Raw genomic sequence first — 17,797 nt, 5'->3', positions numbered from 1 at the left:
TGCGTTCAGCATAACTACCAGTCACCAGAAAAACTTTAGAATTTTTAAAGATGATCAGAAAAAGGTATATGGCAGAGTCAAATGCAATTGTAGACGATGCTCTCGTCTGTGTTGAAAGCAACACATAAACAGGAAACCAATCATCGGAGTGGGTAATAGACAGCACAGCTTCAGTACACATATCTTCAAATAGAAGATTATTCACATCATTCAGAAGAGGCAATCGCGGCCACGTGAAGATGGGGAATGGAAGAATTTCCAAAACTAAAGGGATCGGAAATTTACGATTGAAGACCAATAGTGGGACTGAGTTATTACTACGAGATGTCGGGTATGTACCTAGTATCAGAATAAACCTTATCTCTACAGGTATGGTGGACGATGATGGTTATCAGAGTGAGTTTGGTGGGAACCAGTGGAAGCTCACCAAAGGATCTAAGTTGGTGGCAATTGGCCATGGAAGATCTACATTTTACACGTCGCAGTTGAGTGTTGCCAGAAGATCATTGAAACAATGGATGCAAGTTGCAGATGGTGTCCAAAGAGGTAGGATTGGACCAGCAACAAAGACAACCAAAACAGATCAAGAAGATCTGCCATAAATTCAGGAACAACAATTGGGAAGTCAAAAAACGAGAACAGGTTTTTTAGGTTGTCAAGGATTATCCCCAATTTTCAGCCGGATGTGTGAATTGATGAAGTCGTGTCAGTGAACAGTTGCATCAGAGAAGATTAACCCAGTAGGTGTTAAGGTAAATAATGAAGTTTCAATTCTAGCAGCAGGCTTGAATACAGTTGTCAAGTCATCAGTGGGAAGTTCTTTCTTCAAGAATCAGTGTTTGAGAACGAAAAAGGAAGCTTCAGACCACGTAGATTGGTAGCACGTGGCTGTGTCTCTTGTGTCTGGGAGACAAGATCACATAGTTTGCCCGACCTCAAGGCAAAGACAAATGAGACCAATGATTTCTGATATTTTGTTTTACAAGTTTTTAAACTTGGAGGAGAAGCCTTGAATATTTTTTGAAGAAAATCAGAAGTTGTTGTAGAAGAAGCCCTAGAGTTTTCCAAGATTATTAGATACTGTTGTTGCAGTGGGAGGCAAGATCAATGTTTTGTCTCCAAGTGGGAGATTGTTAGGATAATGGAGCCAAAATAGATGACTCGTTTCATACGAGGAAATGATTTTTCAACACTACTACCAATCACTACAAGAAGTAGGACATTATTGTCTTATAAGGATTACAATATTGTTTTCCTATAAATATTAAGATATTTGACCTCTTATAAATAGAACTCTTTTGTTAAGGTTTCATTTGTACATAATCCAAATAAGAGAGACTTGAGTGGTTGTGAGCAGTGTGTGAAAAAGGAGTTTGTATCTCGTGGGTTTAGTGAGGGTATTTCCAATTGTGTAATTCTAAGTAGTCATTGTTAGGGTACTTAGAAGCAAGATAGTAATAACTTGAGTGAGATCTCCATTGTAATATTCCCAACTATAGTTGAACCTGTTTTTTCGCAGAAGACTGGATATAGTCCCAAGATAGGGGCGAACCAGTATAATCTCGGTGGTGTTAAGCTTTTCTATCCCTATCTTTTATTCATTTGGTATTGTTACTTACTTATCTGCTTTTAGCCTATGGAAGGGGAAAATCAAATAATTCATGTTTTAAGAACTTACAGGAGGATCGATTTATCTATTTTTTTTCCCAACAATTGGTATCAGGGCATTTGGTTAAGAGATCATGGGATTAGTAGAGAAGTCAGGTTTTGAAGGAATCATGAAGTTTGATGGGGCTAATTTCGGATATTGGAAGATGCAGATTAAGGATTACTTGAAATGCAAGAAGTTGAATAAAGCTTTAAAGGAAGGACAAGGAAGGATGAAAGATGAAGATTGGGTATAAACGAATGTACAGGCAGTTGCCTTTATCATATTGTGTTTGTCGATGAATGTGGCAAGTCTCGTAGCAAATGAAACGACAGCAATAGATCTGATGAACGCACTGGGTAATTGGTACGAGAAATCTTCAGCTAATAATAAGGTATATCTCGTGATGAGATTCTTTAACATTCAAATGGAAGAGAAAATTTCTTTCAATTCACACATAAATGAAGTCACAAAAGTAATCAATGAATTGGAATTAGTTAAGATTACTTGTAGTGACGAAGTGAATGCTATTCAGTTGCTAACACCTTTACATGAATGTTGGGAAATGATGAAGACAACAGTGTCCAATTCGTTAGGAGACAAATCTTCGAAATTTCAGAAATTTGTGATGCGGCAATTACTGAGGAAATTCGCAGAAAAGGGAGTGGAAAAGAATCTACTTCCAAACAAGACTCAGCATTGACTGTCGAAAAAGGTAAAGAGAATGTTGCGTCTGATAACAGGCAGCAGAAGCATAGTAGGAGGGATTGGAAGAGAGATGTTGAATGTTTTCACTGCCTAAAAAAAAGGCCACATCCAAAAAAACTTTAGAATTTTAAAAGATGATCAGAAAAAGGTATATGGCAGAGTCAAATGCAATTGTAGACGATGCTCTCGTCTGTATTGAAAGCAACACATAAACAGGAAACCAATCATCGGAGTGGGTAATAGATAGCACAGCTTCAGTACACATATCTTCAAATAGAAGATTATTCACATCATTCACAAGAGGCAATCGCGGCCACGTGAAGATGGGGAATGGAAGAATTTCCAAAACTAAAGGGATCGAAAATTTACGATTGACGATCAATAGTGGGACTGAGTTATTACTACGAGATGTCGGGTATGTACCTAGTATCAGAATAAACCTTATCTCTACAGGTATGTTGGACGCTGATAGTTATCAGAGTGAGTTTGGTGGGAACCAGTGGAAACTCACCAAACGATCCAAGTTGGTGGTAGTTGGCCATAGAAGATCTACATTTTACACGTCGCAATTGAGTGTTGCCAGAAGATCATTGAAACAATGGATGTAAGTTGCAGATGGTGTCCAAAGAGGTAGGATTGGACCAGCAACAAAGACAACCAAAACAAATCAAGAAGATCTGCCATAAGTTCAGGAACAACAATTGGGAAGTCAAAAAACAAGAACAGGTTTTTTAGGTTTTCAAGGATTATCCCCAATTTTCAGCCGGATGTGTGAATTGATGAAGTCGTGTCAGTGAACAGTTGCATCAGAGAAGATTAACCCAGTAGGTGTTAAGGTAAATAGTGAAGTTTCAATTCTAGCAGCAGGCTTGAATACAGTTGTCAAGTCATCAGTGGGAAGTTCTTTCTTCAAGAATCAGTGTTTGAGAACGAAAAAGGAAGCTTCAGACCACGTAGATTGGTAGCACGTGGCTGTGTCTCTTGTGTCTGGGAGACAAGATCACATAGTTTGCCCGACCTCAGGGCAAAGACAAATGAGACCAATGATTTCTGATATTTTGTTTTACAAGTTTTTAAACTTGGAGGAGAAGCCTTGAATATTTTTTGAAGAAAATCAGAAGTTGTTGTAGAAGAAGCCCTAGAGTTTTCCAAGATTATTAGATACTGTTGTTGCAGTGGGAGGCAAGATCAATGTTTTGTCTCCAAGTGGGAGATTGTTAGGATAATGGAGCCAAAATAGATGACTCGTTTCATACGAGGAAATGATTTTTCAACACTACTACCAATCACTACAAGAAGTAGGACATTATTGTCTTATAAGGATTACAATATTGTTTTCCTATAAATATTAAGATATTTGACCTCTTATAAATAGAACTCTTTTGTTAAGGTTTCATTTGTACAGAATCCAAATAAGAGAGACTTGAGTGGTTGTGAGCAGTGTGTGAAAAAGGAATTTGTATCTCGTGGGTTTAGTGAGGGTATTTCCAATTGTGTAATTCTAAGTAGTCATTGTTAGGGTACTTAGAAGCAAGATAGTAATAACTTGAGTGAGATCTCCATTGTAATATTCCCAACTATAGTTGAACCTGTTTTTTCGCAGAAGACTGGATATAGTCCCAAGATAGGGGCGAACCAGTATAATCTCGGTGGTGTTAAGCTTTTCTATCCCTATCTTTTATTCATTTGGTATTGTTACTTACTTATCTGCTTTTAGCCTATGGAAGGGGAAAATCAAATAATTCATGTTTTAAGAACTTATATGATGATCGATTTATCTTTTTTTTTCCAACAAGAACACCACCACTTAGTAACCTCGCTAAGTCTCAAGGAACAAAAATGGATTTTGGGATCCTCCTTGGAAAGAAAATAAAAGGGAATTGCTTGATTTGCAAGATTATGAGAGAGAGAGATCTAAAATGCAGTATGGTTTTTTCCAGGGGAAAATCAACCAACCAAAAACACAGAGATTTCTCTATGTTTTAAAAGCATGAGGGAAGAGAGAACCTCCCACTCTCCACCTCACCATTGCCGAGCAAAAATGCTTGGAAGTGGTGGTTTGTTAATTATGGTAAAAACCATAATTTATATATATATATATATTTAATTATGTTTAATTTATTAAGTAAAAATTAAATAATTAATTAAATTAAAACCTATTTTAATTTAATTAATAATTAATTAATTAAACATAATTTAATTAAATCACATTTAATGAAATTAATTAATATTTGAATCATATTCAAATATACTTATCCTCATAACCTATAGTATTTATTATGTGAAATGATCGAATCCCTAGAGGAAAGGGTTGATCGCTTGTGATTCAATTCAATTTAGAAAAGCACTAATCACAAGTAAAACAAATCAACACCCATAAGCCCTTCCGGGTCAATATCGGAGCTAGCATACACGAAACAGCGGCCAATAGTAATGCGAAGAATTGAGAAATAAATCCCGATTTGCTTAAAAATAAATGTAGCATGCTAGAGATTCAGTCTCAAGTCAGTTACAGCGCGTGAACCTCCCCCGAAATGGGGTTTAGCTCATAATGGGTGAAGAAAATAAAATGGAAGAAGAAGAAATACAACCCGTAGTAGAAAATTTGCTAATTGACAAAGAAGAATAGTAGTCAGCGCAAAGCAGCAGACGAGCTTCCCTTTTCTGGCGTCAGCTCCCCTCCCTTGGTCTTTTCAACTCTTAATTTTGTCTCCCCTAGGATCTGCGTGTCCGTCGGCTACGGCAACCTTTCCTTTAAATATCGGGTCCCCTTTTTAGGGCACCCGACTGGGGATCGTACGGACATAAGTGAATCCCGAGTTTTTGAATTAACTATACGGACACTCATGCCCTGATATCACTATGCTCCAGCTTTTATATGCTCCGACTTGACAATGCTTTGGCTTTTCCTCTCTGGTTCCGCACTTCTTTCTCTTCTCGGCTTCTCCTTAAAAACATGTGCAAAAGAACCACAAATACGAGAGTTTATGCTGTTTTTGGCCAAAGTTCTCAAGACTAAGTATGTTTAGCTATGAGTTTGCAATTAAACACTATTTATGCTAATTATGACCAAAAACCGACACATTTTGACATTTTAATGCACATGTTCACCCAAATAAACACCAGAATAACTCTCTTTTGGAGAGTTATCAGGGGGCTGCTACACAAGAGGGAGAAGGGAGGAAGATGAAGAAGGGGGCTAGAGTTTTGTTTGATTTCTTTTTCCCTTTTCTTTTCCTTTTCTTTTCCTTTTTCCCTTTTTTCCTAACAAAATAAATCCAAATAAACAAAAATAAATGGTTAAATACCTAAAATAAGAGGAATAGATTCTAATCCTTTTTGTTAAAAGAAATCTCGTTCTTAAAAGGATTTGGGAAGAATAAGTTAATTTTTAAACCCAAGAATAAAATACAAGAGTAAAGAAAATTAAATTACCAAAAACCTTGGATTTAAGATTTAACTAAAAATCTCGTCCGAAATTCGACAACTTAATTTATCCTAATCTAACGAAATTGAACCAAATTTTAATTTACCCAAAATTAGAACCCCAACTTAGAAATTTAAAAATTTAATTACCAGCCTAGGGGAAAAATCCAAAGGCCGAATTTAAATCTTAAGATAAAACTAACTCGAAAACTTGGGGCGTTCCACCTTGAATAATCATCTATAAAACAGATAAAATTTTCATACCCTCCTCGAGCTTTAACATTAATCGGACCACAAAAGTCTAAATGTATAAGTTCTAAGGGCTCTTTGGCTCTCTAACCTTTTCCAGTAAAAGGTCTTTTCGTTATCTTGTCTTCACATGGTGGTAAAGAGTCGTCTTCTAACTCACTTATAAGGTCATTCTTAACCAATTTCCCAATCCTATTGAGATTAATCTGACCCAATCTTGAGTGACAAAGATAAATATTTTCTTTGGGAGAAACTTTTTGCCTTTTAGTTTAGGTTTAAGCATTTTTAAACAACTCTGTATTAAAACTACTACCTTAGTTATGATTGGTCTTAGCATATACAAGTTGTTTTCTAACTTGACAGAACAAATCTTAACACCCTTTCTGAAAATAAACACTTCGTTCAAATAAAATGGAACAGAGTAAAATTGTTCTAATAGACAAGAAATAGAAATCAAGTTTCTCTTAATTTTAGGAACAACATATACATTATATAATAAAATATATAATTTCTTGTCTAAAAACAACTAAAGTTGTCCTACTACCACAGTTGAGACGACCTCTCCTGTTCTGACCTTGAGAGTCATCTCTCTAGCTTCAAGCTGCCTCCAGGAACTAATTCCCTAAAATGAAGAACAAACATGGTTAGTGGCTCCTGAATCAAGTATCCAGGCAAAGTAATCATTCTCCACTAAACAAGTTTCCAAAACAAGTAAATCATATTTACCTTTGTTGGCTTTCTTCTTCTCGGCCAGGCATTTCGAACAATTGCGCTACCAATGCCCGTCCACATTGTAGTGGAAATATTTTCCTTTGTCTGCAACATTGGTCTTGCCTTTCTTGGCAATGGCAGTAGCAGAATCAGATTTAGGCCCTTTACCAGCAACCTTCTTCTTGAAAGTCTTACTTCTAGAAGAAAATGGTGAAAACTGAAGGGATGTGAATCCCGGAGCGGAAGCGGATTTTCGTTGCTGATTTTCAGGATACAAAATCGGATTTCAAAGAAGCAAAATACAGGGGAAACATTACCTTTGAAGAACGTTTCTTCAACGAGTTTCCCTCGAACACCACCACTATGTCTTCCTCACTATCCTTTTGGGTCTCAAGAACCGTGCTTGTGGGAGCGTTTTGTTTGGAATGTCAGTGAGAGTTGAGGGAGAGCGCTTGATCGAGAGAAAACTGGGATTTCTAGTTCTGTGTTTTATATTCTGTATTTTTGCAGAACTACAAAAAAACAAAAACAGTGACGTGGGGTAACTCCCTACGTCACACTAACCTCCCACTCCCCTACAATTTTGCAGGGGAGTTTAATATTATTAATATTAATAATATTAATAATACATATATATATATATATATTTATATAAATTAATATATATATCATATATATATAATAATTAAAATATAAAATTAATTTATTAATTAATCATATTAATTAATAATTAATTATTAATTATTAATCCAATTAATAATTAATATATATATATAAATCAAATAAATAATTAGCACTTAATTATTTATCATAACAATAGAATCATATTCTATAACATTTCTCTCGTATAACCTATAGTTCTAATGTACATCTTATGCACATTATTTTTAACCTATAGTTTTAACATAAATCTTATTCATATTAATTTTATTTGAATCTCATTCAAATAAATTCTCTCACAATATATAGTTTTAACTTATAATTAACTATATATATTATAATGTATTAATATACATATAATCCCTTAAATAATTTGAACATTTCAAATTCTTCCAAAACCTTGATCCTCGTTGTACCCGTTATGAGCTAGCAAGGCGACCTAATGGACCTACAGATCAGAAGCTTCAACGATGCGAGATTAATCGGTCAAACTCATTGACCGAGTTAATCAAGATTCATTAACTACGGGTCATTCCACTAAAGACCCGCAGTTGCACTCTTCTCACTGCAGAATGTTTTCGTGTCCATGGATATACGACCATTAATGACGAGTCAATCCTTCACGAGTGCTCGTAACTCAAGTTAGGTCAAATTACCCTTTTACCCCTGAGTTACATCTTACTCCTTAAACACCACTGCTCCTCTAATGAACAACCGGGTTATGGTCCAACCAATAACCGGAAGTCCCTCTCGGCCAATGAGAGGGTGGGGCCCCTTGTTCAAGTCCCGGAGTCAGCATTTAAGGGAACACTCATCTACTCCCCTAAAGTCGGGGAGGAGTGAATTCCATCTTGTGAAGTTATGTTCCCAGCTCCCCACTCGGTCTCGTCCCCAAAATGGTAGGAATATTGAGTCGGCGACTCGGGCCACTCTCACCCATATAGATTAAAGAACGAGCCCTCACGGGCAGGAGTCCATAACTCACTCAGGATTGAGAATGAGTTGCCTGGTCATCCTAAGAAATGACAATCTATTAGTTAACGGTGTTACATCTAAAGATTGCCTATTTCGCGGTCCGGTCTTATACAAACTCATTGTATAGGATACCCCCACTCGCATGTCTCCACACGAACGACCTGGATCGAGTCGTCTGTAACCTTTACAGAGCGGGTCGTATCCATAGTGTTGCCAGGATAAGGTACCCAGCCTTATCCATATACTATAGACCCTTTAGGTTATTCACGGGACATTATCCATTCATATATCAGGGGTATATCAAATATATACCCCGTATATCAACTATATACCCCATATATCAACTCTATACCCAGTATATATACTGTCCCGATTACATCATAAATAACCTTGGATGTTTAGTTTATTGGATTTTGGACAATGTAAAGCTATGATTCAACAACAAAATTTATTGAATAAAACTTTATTAAATAGACATTTGTTTTTGAAAAATACAAACTACGAGTTTAGGGCAACACACCCAAAAGAAACTTGGTTCCAGAGGTAAAACTTCGGTGGAATCGTTTCCAGGTGGCAATGTTTGCCTCCCCTTCCTATCTTTTATTTTTCATAAGTGAATGGTAGGCCTGCAGCTCGTTTAAGAGCGTGGTAAGAGTGTACTCCAGCTTATTCATGACTGCATTGCTGCAGAATTGCAGGAAACTCTTCGGAAGAGATTCCACAATGAAGCTGACCTGACTCTACTCATCTATGACGGCTCTGTTCTTCTCCGTCACATTGAAGTGGACCATGAAGGGATGTGAATCCCGGAGCGGAAGCGGATCTTCGTTGCTAATTTTCGGGAAACAAAACCGAAGTTGAAAGAAGGAAAATACAGAGGAAACTCAATAACTTTGAAGAACGTTTCTTCAACAAATTTCCGACGAACACCACCACCGAGCCTTCCTCGCTATCCTCTGGGTACGAGATCGTTCTTGTGGGAGAATTTCTTTGGAATGAGAGGGAGAGATTGAGACAACTCTTTGATTGAGAGAAAACGGTTTTGGGTGTTCTTCTTCTGTGTTCTGAATTTTGTAGAACTGCAAAAAACAAAACAGAAGCAATGACGTGGGGTAACTCCCCACGTCACACTAACCTCCCACTCCCCTGCAATTTTGCAGGGGAGTTCAATATTATTAATATTAATAATATTAATAACATATATTTATATTTATATATAAATAATTAATATATACAATATATATATAATAATTAAAATATAAAAATTAATTTATTGATTAATCATATTAATTAATAAATAATTATTAATTATTAATCCAATTAATATATATATATATATATATATATTCATCAAATAAATAATTAACACTTAATTATTTATCACAAAAAATAGAATCATATTCTATAACATTTCTCTCGTATAACCTATAGTTCTAATGTATATCTTATGCACATTACTTTTAACCTATAATTTTAATATGAATCTTATTCATATTAATTTTATTTGAATCTCATTCAAATAATTTCTCTCATAATATATAGTTTTAATTTATAATTAACTATATATTATAATGTATCAATATACATATAATCCCTTAAGTAATTTGAACAATTCAAATTCTTCTAAAAACTTGATCCTCGTTTTACCCGTTATGAGCTAGCAAGGGGACCTAATGGACGTACAGATCCGAAGCTCTAACGATGTAGGATTAATCGGTCAAACTCATTGACCGAGTTAATCTAGATTCGTTAACTACGGGTCATTCCACTAAAGACCCGCAGTTGCACTCTTCTCACTGCAGAATGTTTTCGTGTCCATGGCTATACGACCATTAATGACGAGTCAACCCTTCACGAGTGCTCGTAACTCAAGTTGGGTCAAATTACCGTTTTACCCCTGAGTTACATCTTACTCCTTAAACACCACTGCTCCTCTAATGAACAACCTGGTTATGGTCCAACCAATAACCGGAAGTCCCTCTCGGCCAATGAGAGGGTGGGGCCCCTTGTTCAAGTCCCAGAGTCAGCATTTAAGGGAACACTCATCTACTCCCCTAAAGTCGGGCAGGAGTGAATTCCATCTTGTGAAGTTATGTTCCCAGCTCCCCACTCGGTCTCGTCCCCAAAATGGTAGGAATGTTGAGTCGGCGACTCGGGCCACTCTCACCCATACAGATCAAAGGAGAGCCCTCACGGGCAGGAGTCCATAACTCACTCAGGATTGAGAATGAGTTGCCTGGTCATCCTAAGAAATAGCAACCTATTAGTTAACGGTGTTACATCTAAAGATTGCCTATTTCGTGGTCCGGTCTTATACAAACTCATTGTATAGGATACCCCCACTCGCATGTGTCCACACGAACGACTTGGATCGAGTCGTCTGTAAACTTTCAGAGTGGGCCGTATCCATAGTGTTGCCAGGATAAGGTACCCAGCCTTATCCATATACTATAGACCCTTTAGGTTATTCACAGGGACATTATCCATTCATATATCAGGGGTATATCAAATATATACCCCGTATATCAACTATATACCCAGTATATATACTGTCCCGATTACATCAAAATAACCTTGGATATTTAGTTTATTGGATTTGGACAATGCAATGCTATGCTTCAACAACAAATTTATTGAATAAAACTTTATTGAATATACATTTGTTTTTACATAATACAAACTACGAGTTTAGAGCAACACACCCAACAGACCATTAGGCTGAGAACGTGTCCTTGCACTGATGAGCCCTCCATCATGTAAGAGTTGTAGATGAAGTTAAGGGCTTCATGTCGAGCCTGTGAAGACGGCTGTCCAAACATGTTCTGGAATGAGTCTAGGATCTCCTTGGTGGTGACCATGTTCTCGTGCTTCTTAGCAAGCACATCAGGTATGTTTGTTAAGATGTAGACTTTGGCCTTATCATTGGTCTTGATCCACCGGTCATAGGCGTTGTGCACCGCCACAGTGGCAGTAGGCGCAGGAGTTTGAGGACAACTCTCTTGCAAGACGAACCTAAGATCATCTATCACTAGTATAGTGTTTAGGTTCGATTTCCATTGTTTGTAGTTCTCTCTATTAAGTTTTTCCGTGGCTAAGAGTACAATTATAGAAGTAGACATGCTGAAAATAAAAACAAACCTATATTAGTTTCATGGATTATCCTTTAAACACAATCAAATTTTAGCAAAAGTAATTAAGCATCCTAACAAAATTGTTTTGCAACGATACTTCCGTGATTTAGAGCAACAGCCACTGTAAGGCAAACAGCTACTCCTTTACTGAATTGAGACGTTCTCAACTAAATCTTACACTAGAATAACTCTTATTCCTATAATCTTTAGTCATCGTTTATTTGGTCAGGACATTGCTAACTAGCTTAACAACTCTCTGAAAGTGTGACCCACCATTTTCAGACCCTTGAGGATCATTCCAATAATCCTGCCGTAGGGAAAGAAAATATTTGAGCAAAACCTAAGAAACCCTTATCCATTTATGGAGCTTGCCTTGGTTTTAATTCCATACAATGGACCCTTCGTAAGGATGATCACTCTAGGACAACACGCAGGTCATGTATGAAATCTCACGGTGCAAACTAATGGTGGAGATCGTAGGATGCGTTGTCACACGTCCTCTCCCACTTACTATGAATAATATCTCCATTCACCTCGATATTGAACCATGCAAATACCTTCCGTATGGAGAGGAACTCACAGTGTGAACATTAAGTAGAAACGTGAAAGAAATAAAAGTATGTTATATATACCTTATATATCAAAAATATACACGGCATAATCTTTTGCTCCCACTTAGTATTCTAAGACTAGTTTATATTACTTGGGTAAATTCCGGCTAAGTGGAATTAACTAAGTGAATTTATAGTTGGCCCAATATAACTATTTATGTTGGAAGTTGTACATTAATGTTTTAGTTTATCAAACGTTTTAATAAACTAATGATATTATTGCATGTATATAACATATTGACTAATTCAACCCTCAGGTTGGTTCCGAGGTAGAGATGTTCCTTTACGGTCAGCTTAAATACTTCAACCTAGACAGAACCTTCCTTAAACAGTATTTTCTTATAGGCAATATTTTATATTTAGTCTTTTATTATTTCATTTTAAACCTAGTTACAACAAAATAAAGGATTACCCCCTAACCATATTAGAAGATATAATGTAAGGTCTAATTAATTTTAAACCCTTTTAAAACTAATTAACTTAAACCCTATGTTTGCACGTAATTCTTTATTATATATTTTAATTTTTATCTACCAAAATTTTATAACTCTTATAAAATTCAAGAAATTAAACATATAATCATGCATTTACAACATACATTAACATAACAATTATCACTACAATAAATAATGCTTTCAGCGACGAAATAAATATGCGACGAAGATAGAATGGGTCACATTTTATGCGACGAAAATGGGTAGCGTCGCATTTCCAAGCGACGAATCATATTTTAGTCGCATATTGTCGCATATTATGCGACGAAACCATCTTTCATGCGACGAAAATGGGTAGCGTCACATTTCTAAGCGACGAATCATATTTCGTCGTAGATATATGCGATGAAACCATCTTTCATTAAATCAATTTTCGTCGCATATATCTTTGACGAAACCTATTTCGTCGCATACCCCTTTGTTTATGCAAGGATATGCACAACAGTGTGTTCCAGATTGTAGCTCGAACTCGGCCTCCGGACTAACCTGAACACTTGGGCGGACCTGCACAAAAAGGTGAGCACTCCGACGATCAAGTCAGTATAGGTCGGATTCCCAGTTTAGTTCGAAGCCAGAAATCATGATACCTGATCGTGGAGTGAGGTCCTTTACTTATGGGTGGTAGTCCTGCTAATCTCGCGACGGTTACACCCGGTAATCTCGGGACCGTCGGTCACACTCGGTAATTACGCCGCAGACAGTTGCTCACATCGGCCCCTACCGAGCTCCCCGGTAGGTCAGACCTGGGCCAGGTTCACCTCGGCCCTCATACTTAGCATTTGTCGACGTTAGTGGCGGCCATCTCGGCTATCCGAGCTGGGCATGACTCATGAGCCATCTTGGAGAACCAATAGGGGTCCTCCACGTGTCCAGGGTATTCCCTTCCCCAAACATTGGCCCTCTCTCTGTCTGGTCCGATCTCGACCTGGCAGAGAAGTTCATTCGACTTGCTTTGACACGTGGCGACTTCCTATTCGTGGGAAAATACAACCGTCGCGGAAGATTTATCGTCGGAATATTCAAATATTCCGACGCTTCGGATCTCAGGGAGGATCCTAGCCGCTCGTTGATTACACGTGTACGGTGGGGAAATTCTTCCGACGGGCTATAAATGCCCCCAATCCTTCAGGTCATACCTTACGTTCCCTGAATTCTTGGAGTTCGATCTGAAGGCAGCTCGAACCCTTGGTAGGTCAGTCTCTTCCCTCTCTCTTTCGAACGTAGTTGCCATGTCGTCCTCTTTTAGCAGCAACTTAGGATCCGATTTAGTTCGTAGGTTAGAGTCCGAGCTCGAGGGGATAGAAAACTTTAGATTCTCCGATGACGGGGAGGATAGAGACGCCTCCACTTCAGGTCAGGGTTTGGAATACCCCTCTAGGATACCTGAGCACTACCTCGGATCCCTTCGTAGGGGGTTCGCTATCCCTGAGAACATCCTCCTCAGGCTTCCGGAGGAGGGGGAGAGAGCTGACAATCCTCTAGAGGGATGGGTCACTCTCTACTTCAAAATGTTTGAGTACGGCCTCAGACTTCCCCTTCACCCTTTTGTCCAAGAATTTCTCTTCCGGACTGGGTTGGCTCCGGCTCAAGTGGCCCCCAATGGGTGGGGCGTCATTTTCGCTTTGGCCATCCTTTTTTGGCTACGAGTTCGGGATAGTGAGGAGGTCGAGCTGTTAGACGTAGACCAGCTCCTCGCGTGCTTCGAAGCGAAAAGGATAGCTAAGAAGCCTGGTCGGTTCTATATGTGCGCAAGGAAAGGCGCAGGCGGTATAGTTAAGGGGCCGACCTCCATCAAGGGATGGGTGAGGAAGTGGTTCGACGCTTCCGGGGAATGGCTCGCAAAGGACGAGTCAGGTCGTTCCTTCTTTGACGTCCCCACTAGGTTTGGGAACCTAGGTACGGAGTAGTTCTTGCTTTTCGTAATTTTCTTTTCTGTCATTCAGGTCTAACTCGGATTTTGTCTTCGTGTAGTTTCAATCCGACCAGTCCCCGAGCTTACGCAAGCCTCCTTCGACACGCTGAAATACTACAAGAAGCGCTTTCCGAGGGGTAGGAAGGTCGGGACCCTGGTGACCACGAGCTGCTGCTTGAGTCCGGGCTGCTAGATTACAACCCTGCAGTTCGTCCCATTGAATCCTCCAGGCCGAACTCTGAACTTGGTATGCCGAGCTTGCCTCCCCCGTTTTTCCTCTAACCTTGTGTTGACCCCTGTTTTTATTTCGCAGCCATGGTTTGCGGATTTGCAAGCAGCGTGAAGCGCAAGTCCAAGGGCCGAGCCCATGCTTTTGAGGCCGCCCAGAGTTCGAAACCTGCCACCCCTGTCGTGGCAGAGCCTGCCTCGGAAGATCCAGCCCCAGTGATCGAGCTGGAGTCTTCTGGGGGTCCCTCGAGGGAGAAGCGCCCCAGGGATCAGACCGAGGCGGTGGACGCCCCGCCTTTGGGCGAGGAGGTGAGGGAGGAACCCCCTCTGAAGCGAAGAAGGAAGAAAAAGAAGGCGATCTCCCCCTCGGAGGTCGGAGCTTGCAGGGTCTTGCCTGCAAGTTTCGCAGATCGGGTGGACGATCCTGCGGCCAGGATGGGCGGGACGTCCGACGTGACGGCACGGTTCAGAGTTGAGCCGTCAAGTTCCGGGGTGAGGGACCAGGTGTCCCGCATCTCAGCTGCAAGTTTGGACCGCTGCCTAAGGAGGGCGTCCAAATTCGTGAGCAACCCTGGGTCCGTTCTGCAGAGGACCATCGATTACGCCGCCGAGGTAAGACTAGTGTCCCCATTTTTGCTTAATTTCGCCCAACAGGTAGTTCGGTCTAACTTTATCCTTGTACCGTTTCTCAGGCGTTCGTTGCTTCCATTCAATCGGCTCTGGCTGTAAAGGCCGAGCTGGATGGGAGGGAAGTTCTGGCAGCGAGGGAGAAAGAGGAGTTCTCTGCTGCCTTGGAGGCTGCTTTCTCCACCATGAAGAATGAGCTGCTGAAGGCTCACTCTGAGGTGGAGATTTTGAAGGTCGAGGTGGAGTCCCAGGCCGTGCTGCAGAAGAAGGAAGAGGACAGGCGCAAGGCCCAACTCCGAGCTGCCCACGCTATCACCAAGGGCTTGGAGAATGAGAAGTTCCAGCTCCTGAAGGAGAAGGACGACATGCTTCAGGCGCTTGAAGCGAAGGATAAGGAGCTGGAGCATGCGACTGCCGAGCTGGAGACGGCGAAGGAGCGCCTCAGCAATGGAGTCCTATTGGAGGAATCGTTTAGGCAACATCCTGACTTCGATGAATTTGCCAAAGACTTTTCTGACGCGGGCTTCAAGTTCCTCATGAAGGGCATTGCTTCTGATATGCCCGACCTTCAGATCGATCTCAGCGGTCTGAAAAGGAGGTATGCCGAGAAGTGGGCGTCTGGGCCTGGCGGCACCCCTGGCCCCTAAACGTTGGTGGATCAGTATGTCAGAGATCTGGACTCTGACTACTCCGATCCCGAAGAGGACCAGGTCGGCTCCACTCAAGAGGGCGCTCCTCAAGCAGGCTCTTAGGCGACCACCCTTCACGAGGCTTTTCGCTGTTCTTCCTCCCTTTTTCTTTTTTGTTTGTAAGTGTTAGGGCAGAGCTGCAAGGCCTATAAGCCTTGGCTCTGCTCTTCATTCAATAAAGAGGCTCCCATTTGTTTCTACTTTGTTGTTGGCAACCTCTTTTCTATGCTTTTTCCTTGAACTGCAGCCAATGTCACCTCGCACCTCTTACCTTTGAGGTCGCGCCTTCGGTTAAAATAGTTGTAAGCTTGAGTTTGAATCTCTTAATGTTCAATATATTGCACCAACTCTGGATTTTAACATGTCACCCTTAACTTAAAAAAGGTTAAAAGGCTAAAATCCTAAGTCCGTAGCTATTCTTCATATCGTTCCTCGTACCCCCAAGTTCGGAGGCTTGATCATTTTGAACTTTTCATATCGCCCCTTTGCCTTGAAGGTTTGAATTTTAAGTTCGTCAGTGGTTTTGGCATCGCACCTCGTACCCTTAGGTTTTGGAGGATTGGATTTGAACCAACTGCTGGAATGTGATCGCGTGGGAGTCCGTGGCCCCCATTTAATTTCTGGTCGAACTCGGAAGCATGAAATTAAATCATCACATTTATTCCGATCATAATTCTTTTGGAACAGTCGTTACAGATTCATTGAAAACCCTTTTGGCGTTTCAAGGATAATGACGCTTCAGGTGTTCCGCGTTCCACGGGTGCGCGAGGACATCTCCTTTCAGATCGGCCAATATGTACGTCCCAGGTCGGACTATACCCTTGATCTCAAATGGGCCCTCCCAGGCCGGATCAAGGGCACCCACATGCGTTTGGACACTCCTTAAGACCAGATGTCCGACCTGAAAGGCCCGAGGTCGAACGCGGGCATTGTAATGTCTGGCCATTCTGCCTTGATATTCCGCCAGGCGTAGCTGGGCCATTGCTCTTCTTTCTTCCAACAAGTCGAGGTTGAGGAGCAGCTCTTCCTCATTTGTCGTAGGCTCGTAATGCTCTACTCTGTCAGATGGCATGCCGATCTCAACCGGGACTACAGCCTCGGAGCCGAAGGCCAGGGAGAACGGGGTCTCACCCGTCGACTCTCGTTGGGTGGTCCGGTACGACCATAGAACCTCTGGTAGCTCCTCGGCCCACCTGCCTTTCTTGGAGTCCAGTTTAAGTTTGATGCCTCGTTTGATGATCTTGTTGACTGCCTCCACCTGCCCATTTGCTTGCGGATGTGCGGGGGACGAGCTAAGATGACTTATGCCAAGTTTGCTGCAAAAGTCTTTGAACTTGGCGTTGTCAAACTGCTTCCCATTGTCTGCCACTATGGCCTGCGGTATACCAAAGCGACATATGATATTCGTCCATACGAAGGACGTGACCCTGGATGCCGTTATGTGGGAGAGCGCTTCGGCCTCGGCCCACTTGGTGAAGTAATCCACAGCAACCACAGCGAACTTGGTCTGGCCCTTGCCCAAAGGGAAAGGACCAATGATATCTACCCCCCACTGCGCGAATGGCCACGGGGCCGAGATGGGGGTGAGCAGCTCGGGAGGTTGGTGGATTATGGTTCCGTAGCGTTGGCAATTATCGCAAGTTCTAAGGAACTTCTTGGCGTCCTGGCTGAGGGTCGGCGAATAGTATCCTTGTCGGATCACTTTGGCTGACAGCGACCGGACGCCTA

The sequence above is a fragment of the Momordica charantia genome, assembly GCF_013281855.1.
Source record: "Momordica charantia cultivar OHB3-1 chromosome 3 unlocalized genomic scaffold, Mcharantia_2.0 BLBB01000003.1, whole genome shotgun sequence".
Classification (NCBI taxonomy): domain Eukaryota; kingdom Viridiplantae; phylum Streptophyta; class Magnoliopsida; order Cucurbitales; family Cucurbitaceae; genus Momordica; species Momordica charantia.
The sequence above is the reverse complement of the archived record's forward strand: the minus strand, read 5'-3'. Positions refer to the sequence as shown.